This window comes from Triticum aestivum, chromosome 4D, assembly GCF_018294505.1.
Source record: "Triticum aestivum cultivar Chinese Spring chromosome 4D, IWGSC CS RefSeq v2.1, whole genome shotgun sequence".
Taxonomy (NCBI): Eukaryota; Viridiplantae; Streptophyta; class Magnoliopsida; order Poales; family Poaceae; genus Triticum; species Triticum aestivum.
This window is the reverse complement of record NC_057805.1, coordinates 30,070,641-30,085,569: the sequence shown is the minus strand read 5'-3', so window position 1 is coordinate 30,085,569 and position 14,929 is coordinate 30,070,641. Positions and strand designations below refer to the sequence as shown.

The 14,929-nt window shown below is 42.8% G+C and overlaps 1 long non-coding RNA gene across 2 annotated transcripts; it reads right to left on the bottom strand.

Annotated features, from left to right (window-relative positions):
• Positions 1 to 11,551: 11,551 nt before the first annotated feature.
• LOC123095934 (uncharacterized) lies at positions 11,552 to 14,515 on the bottom strand. 2 transcript variants are annotated; one of them, XR_006446385.1, is made up of 3 exons: positions 13,455 to 14,515; positions 12,644 to 12,891; positions 11,552 to 11,945 (listed from the first exon to the last, which is right to left on the bottom strand). It is a non-coding gene; the product is annotated as an uncharacterized lncRNA (long non-coding RNA). The 2 variants fall into 2 exon arrangements; XR_006446384.1 differs by lacking the exon at positions 12,644 to 12,891.
• Positions 14,516 to 14,929: the final 414 nt, after the last annotated feature.

Below are 14,929 nucleotides of genomic sequence, written 5' to 3'. Positions count from 1 at the left end.
CGATTACAGCATCGCGAAGAGTTCGGGGAATCGTTTTTGTCATCCCTTGCATATTATAGTTCATCACAAAGTTCTAGTAACTTGATGATAATGACTAGAGAACTTCTGTCAATCACTATCTTATCTGCAAGATTAACTCCCACTTGATTCAAGCGATTGTATTACTCAGACATTCTGAGCACATGCTCACTGGTTGAGTTACTCTCCTCCATCTTGTAGGCAAAGTACTTGTCAGAGGTCTCATACCTCTCGACTCAGGCATGAGTTTGAAATACTAATTTCAGCTCTTGAAACATCTTATATGCTCCGTGGCGTTCAAAATGTTTTTGAAGTCCCGATTCTAAGACGTAAAGCATGGTGCACTAAACTATAAGTAGTTATCATACCGAGCTTGCCAGATGTTCATATCGTCTGCATTTGCTCCTGCAATAGGTTTGTCACCTAGTGGTGCATCAAAGGCATAATTCTTCTGTGCAGTAATGAGGATAATCCTCAGATCACGGACCTAGTCCGCATCATTGCTACTATCATCTTTCAACATAGTTTTTCTCTAGGAACATATTAAAAATAAACGGGGAGCTACATCGCGAGCTATTGATCTACAACATAGTTATGCAAATACTATCAGGACTAAGTTCATGATAAATTAAAGTTCAATTAATCATATTACTTAAGAACTCCCACTTAGATAGACATCCCTCTAATCATCTAAGTGATCACGAGATCCATATCAACTAAACCATGTCCGATCATCACGTGAGATGGAGTAGTTTTAAATGGTGAACATCACTATGTTGATCATATCTACTATATGATTCACGCTCGACCTTTCGGTCTCAGTGTTCCGAGGCCATATCTGCATATGCTAGGCTCGTCAAGTTTAACCCGAGTATTCTGCATGCGCAAAACTGGCTTGCACCTGTTGTATGTGAACGTAGAGCTTATCACACCCGATCATCACGTGGTGTCTCAGCACGACGAACTGTAGCAACGGTGCATACTCAGGGAGAACACTTATACCTTGAAATTTAGTGAGAGATCATCTTATAATGCTACCGCCGTACTAAGCAAAATAAGATGCATAAAGGATAAACATCACATGCAATCACATAAGTGATATGATATGGACATCATCATCTTGTGCCTTTGATCTCCATCTCCAAAGCACCGTCATGATCACCATCGTCACCGGCTTGACACTTTGATCTCCATCGAAGCATCGTTGTCGTCTCGCCAACTATTGCTTCTACGACTATCGCTACCGCTTAGTGACAAAGTAAAGCAATTACATGGCGATTGCATTTCATACAATAAAGCGGCAACCATATGGCTCCTGCCAGTTGCTGATAACTGTGTTACAAAACATGATCATCTCATACAACGATTTATATAATCACGTCTTGACCATATCACATCACAACATGCCCTGCAAAAACAAGTTAGACGTCCTCTACTTTGTTGTTGCAAGTTTTACGTGGCTGCTACGAGCTTAGCAAGAACCGTTCTTACCTACGCATCAAAACCACAACGATTTTTCGTCAAGTTTATTGTTTTAACCTTCAACAACGACCGGGCATAGTCACACTCGATTCAACTAAAGTTGGATAAACAGAAACTCACTAGCCACCTGTGTGCGAAGCACGTCGGTAGAACCAGTCTCGCATAAGCGTACGCGTAATGTCGGTCTGAGCCGCTTCATCCAACAATACCGCCGAATCAAAGTATGACATGCTGGTAAGCAGTATGACTATTATCGCCCACAACTCTTTGTGGTCTACTTGTGCATATAACATCTACGCATAGACCTGGCTCGGATGCCACTGTTGGGGAACGCGGTAATTTCAAAAAAAATTCCTACGATCATGCAAGATCTATCTAGGTGATGCATAGTAAGGAGAGGGGAGAGTGTTGTCCACGTACCCTCGTAGACCGAAAGCAGAAGCGTTTAGTAACGCGGTTGATGTAGTCGAACGTCTTCGCGATCCAACCAATCCAAGTACCGAACGCACGGCACCTCCGTGATCTGCACACGTTCAGCTCGGTGACGTACCTCGAACTCTTGATCCAGTTGAGGCCGAGGGAGAGTTCTGTCAGCACGACGGCGTGGTGACGGTGATGATGAAGTTACCGTCGTAGGGCTTCGCCTAAGCACTATGACGATATGACCGAGGTGTGTAGCTGTGGAGGGGGCACCGCACACGGCTAAAACAATTGTCTGTTGTGTCTTTGGGGTGCCCCCTGCCCCCGTATATAAAGGAGGGGAGGAGGAGGCCGGCCAACAAGGGACGCGCTAGGGAGAGGGGAGTCCTACTGGGACTCCAGTCCTAGTAGGATTCGGCCCCATCCTTTTTTCCTTCTATCGGAGGGGGAAAAGGGGAAGGAGAGGGAGTAGGAGAAGGAAAGGGGGTGGCGCCCCCTTCCCAAGTTCAATTCGGCCTCCTCCCTTGTGGGGGGCGCACCAGCCCCTTGTGGGCTGGTTAGCCTCCCTCTTATGGCCCATAAGCCCATATATCTTTCCCCGGGGGGTTCCGGTAACCCCTCTGGTACTTCGGTATGTACCCGATACACTCCGGTACCCTTCCGGTGTCCGAATACTACCTTCCAATATATCAATCTTTACCTCTCGACCATTTAGAGACTCCTCGTCATGTCTGTGATCTCATCCAAGACTCCGAACAAACTTCAATCACCAAATCACATAACTCATGATACAAATCGTCATCGAACGTTAAGCATGCAGACCCTACGGGTTCGAGAACTATGTAGACATGACCGAGACACATCTCCGGTCAATAACCAATAGCGGAACCTGGATGCTCATATTGGCTCCTACATATTCTACGAAGATCTTTATCGGTCAAACTGCATAACAACATACGTTGTTCCCTTTGTCATCGGTATGTTACTTGCCCGAGATTCGATCGTTGGTATCTCAATACCTAGTTCAATCTCGTTACCGGCAAGTCTCTTTACTCATTCCGTAATGCATCATCCCGCAACTAACTCATTAGTCACATTGCTTGCAAGGCTTATAGTGATGTGCATTACCGAGAGGGCCCAGAGATACCTCTCCGACAATCGGAGTGACAAATCCTAATCTCGATCTATGCCAACTCAACAAACACCATCAGAGACACCTGTAGAGAATCTTTATAATCACCCGGTTACGTTGTAACGTTTGATAGCACACAAAGTGTTCCTCCAGTATTCGGGAGTTGCATAATCTCATAGTCATAGGAACATGTATAAGTTATGAAGAAAGCAATAGCAATAAACTAAACGATCATAGTGCTAAGCTAACGGATGGATCAAGTCAATCACATCATTCTCTAATGATGTGATCCCGTTCATCAAATGACAACTCTTTGTCCATGGCTAGGAAACTTAACCATCTTTGATTAACAAGCTAGTCAAGTAGAGGCGTACTAGTGACACTCTGTTTGTCTATGTATTCACGCATGTACTAAGTTTCCGGTTAATACAATTCTAGCATGAATAATAAACATTTATCATGATATAAGGAAATATAAATAACAACTTTATTATTGCCTCTAGGGCATATTTCCTTCAAATGGTGCACCCTAGGTGGACATCTAATCTTCCAAAGCTTGTTCCAGAAATTTGTGATACTCTCCTGGCCGGCTGAGATCTCACCCACTTGACGTACTCTCTGTTGCTGTAGCAAATGCACATGTACCCTGTAAGTCGACCTGACTGAAAACATCCCCTTTTTGTCAAAGTGCCACGCAACAAAATCATCGTATTGATCACAAATTGGGATGCTCAGAATGGTACTCACATCCTCAGGGCAGAATGTTTGTCGGACCAAATATCTGTCCCATCGATTTGTACTTGGGTCAATAAGCTCAGAAACTCTAGTGAGTAGATGTCCTCCTTGTAGCGTACGGGGGCGTCGGGTGTCATTTGAGGGTAACCAAGGATCAGACCATATATTAATCTTTTCCCCGACCCAACCCTCCATAGCATGCCTGCCTTTATCACCTCGACGCCTTGCAGCAGAATACGCCACACATAGCTCATACCCGGTTGTGGTACTGCCGTCAGTACATCTCCGTGGGGGAAATACTTTGCTTGCAGCACGCGTGCACACAATGATTCAGGCACTTGTATGAGGCGCCATATTTGTCGGGCTAGCATCGCAATATTAAACGAGTGTAAGTCCCGGAACCCCAGGCCTCCCCGCTCCTTTGGCTGCACCATCTTCTCCCAACTAACCCACTGATGATTAGTGTCCTCCTCCTGGTTAGCCCACCAAAATTTGCAAACCATCTGACTTATACTTTCACATAGGGACTTTGTGAGATCAAAACAAGACATAGCATAAGTGGGAATGTCCTGTATCACTGCCTTAATAAGTACCTCCTTGGCTGCCTTAGAGAGGAGTTTAATCTTCCATCCTTTAAAAATCTCCCAAATCTTTTCTCTGATGTATTCAAAACACTTTTGTCTAGACTGCCCAATATAACTAGGAAGCCCCAAATATTTTCCTTCAAGGCTTTCTACCTGTAGCCCCAAAAGGGATAGGAGTTGATGTTTCATACTGGCTGGGGTATTTTTACTAAACAAAACAGCAGACTTGTCCCGGTTGATATCAAGAATAACAAAGTCCGTTAACATAGTAATGTTTGCAACTACAACAGGCACATCCTCACAAATACCGACAGGTATAGCAGTTGATTTATCAGCCATTTGCAAAGATATTTCAGTAGGTGTCAACTTATTCAAATCAAGTCTACGATATAAAGAGAGAGGCATAACACTAACACCGGCTCCAAGATCACATAAAGCGGTTCTAACATAGTTTCTTTTAATGGAGCATGGTATAGTTGGTACTCCTGGATCTCCAAGTTTCTTTGGTATTCCACCCTTAAAAGTATAATTAGCAAGCATGGTGGAAATTTCAGCTTCCGGTATCTTTCTTTTATTTGTGACAATATCTTTCATGTACTTAGTATAAGGATTCATTTTAAGCATATCAGTCAAACGCATACGCAAAAAGATAGGTCTAATCATTTCAGCAAAGCGCTCAAAATCCTCATCATCCTTTTTCTTGGATGGTTTGGAGGAAAAGGCATGGGTTTCTAAACCCAAGGTTCTCTTTCTTTACCGTGCTTCCTAGCAACAAAATCTCTCTTATCATAACGTTGATTCTTTGATTGTGGGTTATCAAGATCAACAGCAGATTCAATTTCTACATCATTATTGTTGCTAGGTTGAGCATCAACATGAACATTATCATTAACATTATCACTAGGTTCATGTTCATCACCTGATTGTGTTTCAGCATCAGAAATAGAAATATCATTGGGATTCTCAGGTGTGTCAACAACAGGTTCACTAGAAGCATGCAAAGTCCTATCATTTTTCTTTTTCTTCTTTTTAGAAGGACTAGGTGCATCAACATTAGTTCTCTGAGAATCTTGCTCAATTCTCTTAGGGTGTCCCTCGGGATACAAAGGTTCCTGAGTCATTTTAGCCCCTCTAGTCATAACTCTAACAGCAAAGTCATTTTTCTCATTATTTAATTCATTGAGCAAATCATTCTGAGCTTTAAGTACTTGTTCTACTTGAGTGGTAACCATAGAAGCATGTTTACTAATTAGTTTAAGTTCACCTTTAACTCTAGACATATAATCACTCAAGTGTTCAATCATATAAGCATTGTGTTTCAATTGTCTACCAACATAAGCATTGAAGTTTTCTTGTTTAACAATAAAATTATCAAACTCATCAAAGCATTGGCTAGCAGACTTATAACGAGGAATATCACCTTCATCAAACCTATAGAGAGAATTTACCTTTACTACCTCTGTCGGGTTATCAAGACCGTGTGTTTCTTCAATAGGTGATGAATTAAGACCATGTATTTCTTGAATAGGAGGTAAATTCTTAACATCTTTAGCTTTTATACCTTTTTCTTTCATGGATTTCTTTGCCTCTTGCATATCTTCGGGACTGAGAAATAGAATACCCCTTTTCTTCGGAGTTGGCTTAGGAGTTGGTTCAGGAAGTGTCCAATTATTTTCATTGGTCAACATATTATTCAATAGAATTTCAGCTTGATCAACAGTTCTTTCCCTGAAAACACAACCAGCACAACTATCCAGGTGGTCTCTGGAAGCATCGGTTAGTCCATTATAAAAGATATCAAGTATTTAATTTTTCTTGAGAGGATGATCAGGCAAAGCATTAAGTAATTGGAGAAGCCTCCCCCAAGCTTGTGGGAGACTCTCTTCTTTTTTTTTGAAAGCATGGAGACTCTCTTCTTCAATTTGCACAAAATTATATATTTCCCTTAAAGCAGCTTGTTTCTTATGAGCGGGGAAATATTTAGCAGAGAAGTAATAAATCATATCCTGGGGACTACGCACACAACCAGGATCAAGAGAATTAAACCATATCTTAGCATCACCCTTTAATGAGAATGGAAATAATTTAAGGATATAGTAGTAGCGAGTTTTCTCATCATTAGTGAACAGGGTGGCCATATCATTTAATTTAGTAAGATGTGCCACAACAGTTTCAGATTCATAGCCATAAAAAGGATCAGATTCAACCAAAGTAATTATATCAGGATCAACAGATAATTCATAATCCTTATCAGTAACAAAGATAGGTGAAGTAGCATAAGCAGGATCATATTTCATTCTAGCATGCAGAGTTTTTTTCTTTAAGCTTAGCTAATAATTTCTTAAGATTGCTACCTCTTGAGCACTGCGTTGGTTTTCCCTTGAAGAGGAAAGGGTGATGCAGTAAAGTAGCGTAAGTATTTCCCTCAGTTTTTGAGAACCAAGGTATCAATCCAGTAGGAGACCACGCTCGAGTCCCGCGCACCTACACAAACAAATAAGAACCTCGCAACCAACGCGATAAAGGGGTTGTCAATCCCTTCACGGTCACTTACGAGAGTGAGATCTGATAGATATGATAAGATAATATTTTTGGTATTTTTATGATAAAGACTAAAAGTAAAGAAAGCAAAATAAACGGCGCCAGAAATAACTAAGTGTTGGAAGATTAATATGATGGAGAATAGACCCGGGGGCCATAGGTTTCACTAGTGGCTTCTCTCAAGAGCATAAGTATTACGGTGGGTGAACAAATTACTGTCGAGCAATTGATAGAACTGAGCATAGTTATGAGAATATCTAGGTATGATCATGTATATAGGCATCACGTCCGCGACAAGTAGACCGAAACGATTCTGCATCTACTACTATTACTCCACACATCGACCGCTATCCAGCATGCGTCTAGAGTATTAAGTTCAAAAGAACAAAGTAATGCTTTAAGTAAGATGACATGATGTAGAGGGATAAACTCATGCAATATGATATAAACTCCATCTTGTTATCCTTGATGGCAACAATACAATACGTGCCTTGCTGCCCCTACTGTCACTAGGAAAGGACACCGCAAGATTGAACCCAAAGCTAAGCACTTCTCCCATTGCAAGAAAGATCAACCTAGTAGGCCAAACCAAACTGATAATTCGAAGAGACTTGCAAAGATAACCAATCATACATAAAAGAATTCAGAGAAGATTCAAATATTGTTCATAGATAATCTTGATCATAAACCCACAATTCATCGGTCTCAACAAACACACCGCAAAATAAGATTACATCGAATAGATCTCCAAGAAAATCGAGGAGAACTTTGTATTGAGATCCAAAGAGAGAGAAGAAGCCATCTAGCTAATAACTATGGACCCGAAGGTCTGAGGTAAACTACTCACACATCATCGGAGAGGCTATGGTGTTGATGTAGAAGCCCTCCGTGATCAATGCCCCCTCCGGCAGGACGCCAGAAAAGGCCCCAAGATGGGATCTCATGGGTACAGAAGGTTGCGGCGGTGGAATTAGGTTTTCGTGGATGCCTCTGATGGTTTGGGGTACGAGGTATATATAGGAGGAAGAAGTACGTTGGTGGAGCAACATGGGCCCCATGAGGGTGGAGGGCGCGCCTGGGGAGGTGGGTGTGCCCCCCTACCTCGTGCTCTCCTTGTTGATTACTTTACGTAGACTCCAAGTCCTCTGGATCACGTTTGTTCCGAAAATCACGTTCCCGAAGGTTTCATTCCGTTTGGACTCCGTTTAATATCCTTTTCCTTCGAAACACTGAAATAGGCAAAAAACAGCGATTTGGGCTGGGCCTCCGGTTAATAGGTTAGTCCCAAAAATAATATAAAAGTGTATAAATAAGCCCATTAAACATCCAAAACAGAATATATAATAGCATGGAACAATCAAAAATTATAGATACATTGGAGACGTATCAAAGATCACTTCTATCATTGCAAGCAAGAAAGTCTCTAGCAGTTTCTTCATTTATAACATAACCCTCATGCACAACAGGTAATTCATATATAGGGGGAGAATCTTCATCATCACTTTCATCAATATTATCAGTTTCAATAATTTCATTCTCTCTAGCCCTAGCAAGTTGTTCATCAAGAAATTCACCAAGTGGCACAGTAGTATCAAGCATAGAAGTAGTTTCATCATAAGTATCATGCATAGCAGAAGTGGCATCATCAATAACATGCGACATATCAGAATTAATAGCAGAAGCAGGTTTAGGTGTCGCGAGCTTACTCAAAACAGAACGTGAATCAAGTGCAGAGCTAGATGGCAATTCCTTACCTCCCCTCGTAGTTGAGGGAAAAATCTTAGTTCTTTCGTCTTTCAAGTTCTTCATAGTGACCAGCAGATATAAATCCCAAGTGACTCAAAGAATAGAGCTATGCTCCCGGGCAATGGCGCCAGAAAATAGTCTTGATAACCCACAAGTATAGGGGATCGTAACAGTTTTCGAGGGTAGAGTATTCAACCCAAATTTATTGATTCGACACAAGGGGAGCCAAAGAATATTCTCAAGTATTAGCAGTTGAGTTGTCAATTCACCACACATGGATAACTTAGTATCTGCAGCAAAGTATTTAGTAGCAAAGTAATATGGAAGTAACGATAACGGTGTCAAAAGTAACAGTGATAGTTTTGTAGTGATTGTACCATTGGCCACGGAAAAGTAAATAAGCGAAGAACAATATGTGAAAAGCTCGTAGGCATTGGATCGGTGATGGAGAATTATGCCGGATGCGATTATTCATGCAACAGTTATAACATAGGGTGACACAGAACTAGCTCCAATTCATCAATGTAATGTAGGCATGTATTCCGAATATAGTCATACGTGCTTATGGAAAAAAACTTGCATGACATCCTTTGTCCTACCCTCCCGTGGCAGCGGGGTCCTAATGGAAACTAAGGGATATTAAGGCCTCATTTTAATAGAGTACCGGACCAAAGCATTAACACATAGTGAATACATGAACTCCTCAATCTATGGTCATCACCGGGAGTAGTCCCGATTATTGTCACTTCGGGGTTGCCAGATCATAACACATAGTAGGTGACTATAGACTTGCAAGATAGGATCAAGAACTCACGTATATTCATGAAAACATAATAGGTTCAGATCTGAAATCATGGCACTCGGGCCCTAGTGACAAGCATTAAGCATAGCAAAGTCATAGCAACATCAATCTCAGAACATAGTGGATACTAGGGATCAAACCCTAACAAAACTAACTCGATTACATGATAAATCTCATCCAACCCATCACCGTCCAGCAAGCCTATGATGGAATTACTCATGCACGGCGGTGAGCATCATGAAATTGGTAATGGAGGATGGTTAATGATGACGATGGCGACGGATTTCCCTCTCCGGAGCCCCGAACGGACTCCAGATCAGCACTTCCGGGAGAGATTAGGGCTTGGCGGCGGCTCCGTATCGTAAAACGCGATGAATCCTTTTCTCTATTTTTTTCTCCCAGAACGTGAATATATAGAGTTGGAGTTGAGGTCGGTGGAGCTCCAGGGGGCCCACGAGGCAGGGGCGCGCCCAGGGGGGTAGGCGCGCCCCCACCCTCGCGGACAGGGTGTGGGCCCCCTGGCCTTGATTCTTTCGCCAATATTTTTTATATATTCCAAAATAATTCTCCGTTGATTTTCAGGACATTCCGAGAACTTTTATTTCTGCACAAAAATAACACCATGGCAATTCTGCTGAAAACAGCGTCAGTCCGGGTTAGTTCCATTCAAATCATGCAAGTTAGAGTCCAAAACAAGGGCAAAAGTGTTTGGAAAAGTAGATACGACGGAGACGTATCAAAAAGGATTTTGTTCTCCCGTTGCAACGCACGGACTTTTTTGCTAGTCTTTCCCTAATAATAATAGTTAATAATTAATAATTAATAATCTATCCCTAATCTTTCCCTAATAATAAAGCACGGGTTGAGTCTGTCAGGTTCACCGTCACAATACGCTTTTTTCCATGAATTTACGCTTTCAGTTTGAATCTAAAACATATACCCGAGGTGGTACTATCTTTCCCTAATCTTTTCCCTATAATAATAAAGCACGGATTGACTCCGTGGGTTCACCATCACAATACGCTTCTTCCCGTGATTTTACGCTTTCAGTTTGAATTTAAAACATATATGCGAGGTGGTACTAAATAACGGCTGGCGTCTAAAATTCTGTTTTGTTTTTGAGTCCGGGTACCTGGGCCTTGCTTTGGTCTGGCCCATCCCCGTGCAACGTCCCGCACGTCACTTACGCGCTAGACTAACCTTCTTTTTCAGTTAAAATAATCCCACCTTGCTTGTTTACGACTAATCTCACCGGTTTATATTTGTACAGCCGAGAGAATCAACAGGCGGGCGTGAAATCAGGAAGGGAACGTACTCCAAAGAAAGAAAATGAAGAAATTAACTCCGCAGAGAAAGCAGGCTCGGGAATCAGAAAATGGAACAAAGGCCATCATGATCTATTTTAACCTTTCACAGGTATGCGAATGATGTATAATTACTTATACATAAAAGGATCGATAAATGTTTAGATTTGTGTAGTTACTTCAACATTGACAGGTAAACTCTCGAATACCACATGAACTCTTAGTTATACCCGTTGCAACGCACAGGTTTTTTTCTAGTAATAATAAAAGGGCTATGGTCGTACGTCGCTGTCTATAATAATAATAATAATCGCTATAAAAACGTTTTGTTGCCTGCCCGTACGTCATCGATCGATCTGGTTTCGTTTATCCATCACCGAGTTTAAAGGCACAAGCCTAGCCCAACAAAGCCAGCGACCACAACCCACAAAACAAAAGGGTTAAAGGCCTGGGCAAGGCTAGAAAATTACTCTTGTACAGAATAGTCCCACCTTGCCCCCTTACATTAAATCCTCCCAATTTATATACGCTTTTTAGTTTTCTCGGTGTCAAGGAGCTGTCTCAGGAATTAAGGAGTGAATGGTGTGACAACTAAGCGTGCAAGGAATAAGAAAGTCTCTGACTTGATATTAACTTATTAAGAAGGATGAAGGAAAGCCAGATTAGGAAGGCATAATCACAGGAGGAACAATGAAATTGGAAGGGCCCCTAGATTGATCATGCCCACATTGAAGGAAGGCATAATCGGTGGGCCGGGCAGCAGGGCCAACAACGTACTAATTTACAGTTTCGACCCAGAAAATCAAGTGTGTTCAAATTAAAATGATGAAGGACCCCTGGGCTTTTAGGACTACCAGGACCTAACGCACCGAGCACACATTTGTCCCACGCATTCTTTTTAGAATTTCTAATATGGACTACATACGGAGAGGGAGTAGTGCAGGCAGGTAATAATTAGTTCTCAGGAGTGACGAATCAAAAGCATGCTGAAACAAAACCTGAAAGCTAACCCTTTTCATCTCACTATATGGAAATGCTCTATTTTTGCCTTGAAGAAATCCACAACTGCTTCAACTCCAGCAGTCTAACCTTCCCAAACTGAAATGCTGCTGCTGCCCTATTTTTTTATCAAATTCTCTACCTCCTCCAGCGCCTCTCCGAGCTCCTTTGTCCGGCAGAACCTGCAGAACAAGAACCTCATGAGCAAGAATCTGAAGAATACTGCTGAAAGAACAAGAACCTGAAGAAAGTCACAATTAAGGTGATACTGATGAAAGTGCATTTTGCTGTGCTTTTGACATGATTATTTGGAGGAGCAAATGCTCAAATTGAAACAGATTATTTGGGTATGGTACTTTATTTCCAGATGATCAACAATTGTCATGTTTTGATTCATGGATCATGCATATATATCCTGCCATTCCAACTCAAGTTAGACTAATGCAGCAAGACCATAAACATGTAGTCCTGGTATACAGCGGAGCATACGGCATACAGCGGAGCATACGGCATACAGCGGAGCAAGCTAATGCTGCTACACTACTGAATTAAATATTCTTTGCCTAAGATGTCTATGCATTAATGTAATGCATGAAAGTCACTACAAACAAGCAAATACTCATGTTTTTCTGTAGTACTCATATTATCAAGCAAAAAAGGAAAAGAAGAGAAAAGAAACAACATTCATGGGAGTGGGAGATGCTTCTGATAATCTGATGCCAAAAAGAAATGAAGAAAATAATGATGTCTTTGTACATACGGCCATAAACCCCAATGATAGAGCGAGCATGAACACTGAACAGGGAAAGCAAACAGTGCTCCGGCCTCCGGATCCAGTCAGAAAACAATCAAGGTATCACGTTCCCAAATCCTACCTCACCTGGTCATTATCAGTCCCTTTAATCTTCTGGATCAGGAGCAAGGTGTACTCCTCCCTGCCTTTTTATTTGCCCTTATCCTACTCCCCTTTTTTGAAAGGGGTTTTTGTTTTGGAATTGGAATTCTTATCCGAATAAGCAGATCCTTCAATATCACTGCCATTTCTCTAGCATTCCTTAATGGTAGTGTTCTTTTTTCCTTATTGTGTGATCTGAATAAGCACATTCCCAAAGCCATAAGCTGCTTTAACTGAACATTTACAGACATCTGTTACTACTGGATAATCACCACATTACTACTACTGGTTACTACACTACATGGTCGGATTTGAGAAGAGAGCGAACTTTGGCTACATAAGATATTGTCCATAGCAATAGAAAGAAATAGCCCATATGTCCATAGCAATAGAAAGAATTACTCTAGCACATTTGTACTTGCTGCAGAAATTATATGTTTGGTCACAACTACTCAGGGTATATAAAGAACTACTCCTACTCCAAATAGCTATAAACAGATAGAATCAGTAGCAACTCCAAATTAAATGACCATAGTAATTAGAAACAATTTGCTGAAAATTTACTCCTGATACTAGGAGTACTGTAATTTACTCCTAACATTTTGCAAGATTACTACTGGTACATTTAAACAGAACAATTTGCTGAAAATAGGAGTACATCATGATGTTGAAATGATGATGAACAACTACTCCAGCAGTTAACAGGAACAAATCATTGCAGCAACACATGAATCAGACCATGTCACAAGTCCAGTGCTAGCTATCTGTGGCACCATAGAGAAGAGGAGGAACTCACCTAGGTGGTTGTAGCCCAGGTAGAAGCTCGTCGCCGCCGTCCCTGCACGGCGAGGAAGAAGCTACAGCACCGAGAGAGCCACGCCTTCAACAATAACAGTAACAATCTATTACCTACAAGAAGAATGAAGAACAATCTCTTGGATTACAGTACACTCACATAATTATTGTTGTGGCCATGAATAAAATGCTTAAACACTGAATTTACTCCAAGAACTTAAACAACAGTCTAGAATATTGAAGTACAGCAAGCAGCAGAGATATCATCCTCCCACACTTGTTCCTTTGTTCTTAAGAAGATAAGCATCATCATAGTACTCGAATTTCAGAAAAGTTCCAGAAATAATGACTGAAACTAGGAAGCTGGGTCACAATCAGGAGTAATTGTAGCAATGAGGAACTAGCGAAAATACTGCACTCCTAATTAACTCTGAACATGGATTGATTACTCATCGAGGAGACGCAGAACGCTGCGGCCAGAGAAGCAGCAATGAAAATGAGACGGAGAATGTTGGGCATCAATTACTCTTAGGAGGATTTGGAACCACCACAGATTAAGTCGAGAAAGGGAAGCACCACGGATTAAGGCGAAATTACTCCATCTATCTGTCAGTGCACTCTCTAGGAGGATTTGGGGAGGGGGTGAGATCTTTTTGAAGGGAACGACGAGGAAGAGGGCCGTCCGGTCACCGAGCCGCCTCACCGCCCACTTCCGTGCCACCGCCCGCCATGGAGGACCTGCTCCTCCCCGCTGGCCGCCTTCGCCGCTACCGGATCCAGCACCGCCGCCAGATCAGCCAATTTGGACCCCCAAAAATGAGCATTTTTGGAGCCAGGCAGATGCGTCGGGGGCAGCGGCGGGCGAATGTGTAGGCGGAAGCGACGCTCGACGGGCATATGCGACGGCAGCAGCACTCGCTCGGCCGGGGCATGCGGCGTCGCGCCGGCGCTGGGACGGCGGAGAAATTCGGGGGGTGCGGGCGGAATGGTGGATGCGAGTTGAGTGGGCGATGCGACGACGAGAACTGATGATTCTCTGGACTGCCGGTTGTGTTGTGTCCCAAAAACATCCAGTTTTTTTTGTAAATTTACCACTAGCGACAGATATTTAGGGACCGAGGGAGTACTATTTTTGGCCGGAGCGGCCCGGGCCAACAGCGGCCTTGCGCTTGCGTGGCGCGCAAATGCGGAGGAGGCGTGAGGGAGAGGACAGGGGCACGGGAAGGAACCGGGAAGGAACGAGGAGGCGGCGTAGAAGGGTTCGTCACCGGTGTGGCAGCACTCTCCGGTCGGAGTGGCGCCCGAGGGCCGCGGGGCTGGAGGGATCGGGGCAACGGGCGCTCGCTCCTTTGTGTGTTGTGTGTCTGTGAGACGACGCGAGGGGAAGGAGAGGGTTCGAGGGGAGAGACGAGGGGAGTGGGGGATCGGCGGCATCGGCGGCGACTAGGGATAGTGAAGGGAATCGGAACAGAGACA